At 40.4% G+C, this 3,555-nt stretch overlaps 1 protein-coding gene across 1 annotated transcript in view; it reads left to right on the top strand.

Annotated features, from left to right (window-relative positions):
• Positions 1-639: 639 nt before the first annotated feature.
• Positions 640-3,555, top strand: part of LOC143037417 (uncharacterized) — a 524,806-nt gene continuing 521,890 nt past the window's right edge. The window contains exon 1 of the mRNA XM_076205569.1: positions 640-766. The gene's annotated coding sequence lies outside the window, so the exon portion shown is untranslated. The remainder of the gene's footprint in view (positions 767-3,555) is intronic.

The raw sequence follows: 3,555 nt of genomic DNA, 5'->3' as shown, positions 1-3,555 counted from the left end.
GAGTGTATGATTATATGTAAAATGTGTGTGTGTGTGTGTGTATGCGCGAGTGTATGATTATAAGTAAAATATGTGTGTGTGTGTGTGTGTGTGTGTGTGTGTGTGTGTGTGTGAAGTACCACCTTGTACGGATGGAGTTAACATGGTGTCTATTGGGTTCGAAATAGTCTCGGGCTTGACTGCTCAGCGTGTAGATCACCCAGCCTGAGAAGAGGAGCGGATGTTGGGTGGATCCAACAACTGTGCATGTGTGCATGCTTGTGAACGTACGTTCGTTCATGCATACGTTCATGCGTATTCGCGTGCCTCTAGCCCTCCCCCCTACCCCCGTTCCCTCCATTGTCCCCCTTAACGTGGGGGGAGGGGAGACTGTTTCCTCCCTCCTTCTCCAACATCTGAAACAATCATTATGAGTTAATCGCACTTTTGTCCTCCATCCCCCCCCCCTCCACTCCATCCTCCATCCTCCCCACTCCATGCGTCTGTCTGTCCATCTGTCTTGTTTTTCTCGGTCCTCCTATCCCTCCCCAACCACCCCCTCCGGTACCTCGTGGGTCTCCTCCTCTTCCTCCTCCTTCCCACCGCGCCCCTCCGTACCGCCACTCGGGAGTCTCCGCACAGCGAAGTCTCGACAGTGCGTTCGTGGACTTGTTCGTGAGGGGTTGTGTCGCTCTCGAGCACAGCCTCGTTCGTGGCTTGGTCCCAGGGCCGTTCGTGTTTTGCACGTGGGGATATTCGTGCGTTGGACGCCGATCGCATTCGATCTGTGAGTGGATGTGTTTGTGAAGTGATGAGGAAGAATTACCGAGTGTTTTAATTTCATTCTTGATTGTGGTGATAGATTATGATGTGTACGTTTACCCGTGATACGCTCTTAAAAAATACTAAGCAAATTTTGAAAAACTAAATGAATTGAAATAATGACAATTATATTCACGAACGTTACACGTCCGTGACGCGTGCCCGTGATGTCCGTCACCTTGGTGTCATGTCCAACGACACAGTCAGTGTCATGTCCGGTACACTGAGGGGGCCGGTTTCTTCAACTGGAATTGAATTGAAAGATAGAGTGCAATACCAGGAATCTGGAATCTCCCTCTCTATCTATCTGTGTACTTATACGTGTTTATGTGTGTGTTTATTTATGTAGGCACATATACCCCATATATATGTATATTGTTTGTATATGTATGTTTTATCATATGTATGCTTTTATATATGTAAAATATACTGAAACCTAGACATCTAATTCAGTTAAGCGGGTTGGTGTAATACAGTAAAGAGTCATGTCATTGACCTAACTCGATTCATAGCCTAACATTTCCTAACCTAGCCGACGGGGACCCCCCCCCTCCCTTCTCTTCTACACCAGCACTCCACCTAACTTAACCTATCTCGGGAATCTAGAAGCTCGTTAGTCTAACCTCTGGAAGTGTGCGACTTCCCCACAGCAAATTAATTTTTTTATTGAATTCCTAAAACGTATCGATCGTGTGTGTGTGCTGAATAAATGCATCTGACGACAGCGAAAATAAAGGGTTAATGTTTATGCATGTCTTTTTGCTTTGTGAAGCACTGAATCCTGGTAATAGTTAACACAGTTATCGTCCTAATGCTCAGAAGCAAAAGGCCCATTGTTGTGAAGTACATTTTCAGACCCCAAATGTTCATTAAATACGTGGTCATTATAATTCGTTCATATTAACATGGCTTGAATTTATTAGCAGACTGTGCTCGTCGTTGACACAACGAAAATATTATTTGAATATGAACATACAAGAATACGAAATAAGGATTATTATTATTATTATTTCATGTGAGAATTATAAATCAGCCAGTCCGTAACAATAGCTAAGCCGGTGTTCGCCATGTTTGTTGTTTGAATTGTTAGTTTACTAGCGTTTCTATCGTTGTGAGCAATCTTGCACCGCTGTCATGCATGTTAGCCATGATGAGGTGGACTGAGTATGCAGTAATGTGTGATTTTGTGCCTATATGATTATGAGTGTGTGTGTGTGTGTATGATTTGTATGTACGTATTATGTATGTATGTACGAGTTCGTGTACATTTGTGGTCATTGTATTTGCTGTTATGTATGTATTCATGTATATAGATTACATGTATGTAAGCATGTTTGTGAATATGAATTTGTTTGATATGTACGTGTGCCTGTATATTGCACTATTCATACATGTATTTATGAGCGTATATTTCAAAAAATTACATAATTGCGCGCGCGCGTGTGTGTGTACGTGAACTAGTTACGTGCATGTGTAGGTGACGTACATGTATACACGTGATTGGTAGAATTAATGTTTTTGATGAGAGAGAGGGTGGAGGGAGGGGGGTCGAGCGTGACGTGAAGTACCAACCTCACAAGTACCACGTGACATCGCCGTGACACCGTTATGGACATCGCTACGTGACGAAATGAAGACGCAAAAGTAGCACTTGAGGTTAATACGTGATGATGTGATGTATCAGTGATGACAGTGATGCGAAACGTGGTGATTGTTATCATCACAATGGACCAGACAGTGGTTGATATATGTGATGGTGATGTGACGTGTCATTTGCGATCCCCGTGCGGCCTTAAATGCGCGTTGTGAGTGTCAATGAGACACGGCAAGGAAATGTGTGATGAATTAAGTGTGATTGATCGTATTTAAATGCAAATTATGTGCAATTCCTTAGATATATATTTTTATTCAATTATTTCATCTAGATGTCAGGGCCTGTGTCCCCGACTGTACAACGGTAGTGTGATGACATACTATAAAATGTGATGAGTAGGTGGTGGTGATGTACATTTGTTACTGTTTAATTGATAATGACATGAATATGGTGATGAACGTAATTTGTGGTGACCATGAATTGATTAATGACCAAACTGTAGTGACAACAATGTGATGAAGCCGCGTAATGATTTGGTTGTGTTCGGGATGTATAAAAATATTTTTGGCGTAATCATGATTTATTTTTCATAACGTCAAATGTTTTTGTTTTATACTTATATGTATATTTATATATATATGTATATATATAATATATATATATATATATGTATGTATATATGTGTATATATATATATATATATATATATAAAATGTATACACACACACACACACACACATCTATCGACCTTTTTTATTCGTTTATATTTTTGTCGCACTCTTTACACATTTCCCTCGACTTTAAGGTCAACATTATTAATTTTTATGCGTTGTGATGACACATGGTGCGAGATGACATTCAAGTCAGTGGTGCTGTGGCTGTGTCATAACACAAGTAGTGATGAGGTTGTGGTCTTTGGCGGCAGCAGAAAAGGATCACCATCACCACCAACGCTATCATCACCATCACACGCGCAAGGGGTGCGAGGGACGAGCTGCTAAATGTGTGTGTGTGTGTGTGTGTGTGTGTATATATGTATATATTATATATATATGTATATATATATATATATATATATATATATATATATATATATGTATGTATGTGTATGATATGTGTGCATGTATGTACGTGTATATATATGTATATATAAACACATA

Source organism: Oratosquilla oratoria, chromosome 22, assembly GCF_046742065.1.
Source record: "Oratosquilla oratoria isolate Oo_2021 chromosome 22, ASM4674206v1, whole genome shotgun sequence".
NCBI lineage: Eukaryota > Metazoa > Arthropoda > Malacostraca > Stomatopoda > Squillidae > Oratosquilla > Oratosquilla oratoria.
The sequence above is the reverse complement of the archived record's forward strand: the minus strand, read 5'-3'. Positions and strand labels throughout refer to the sequence as shown.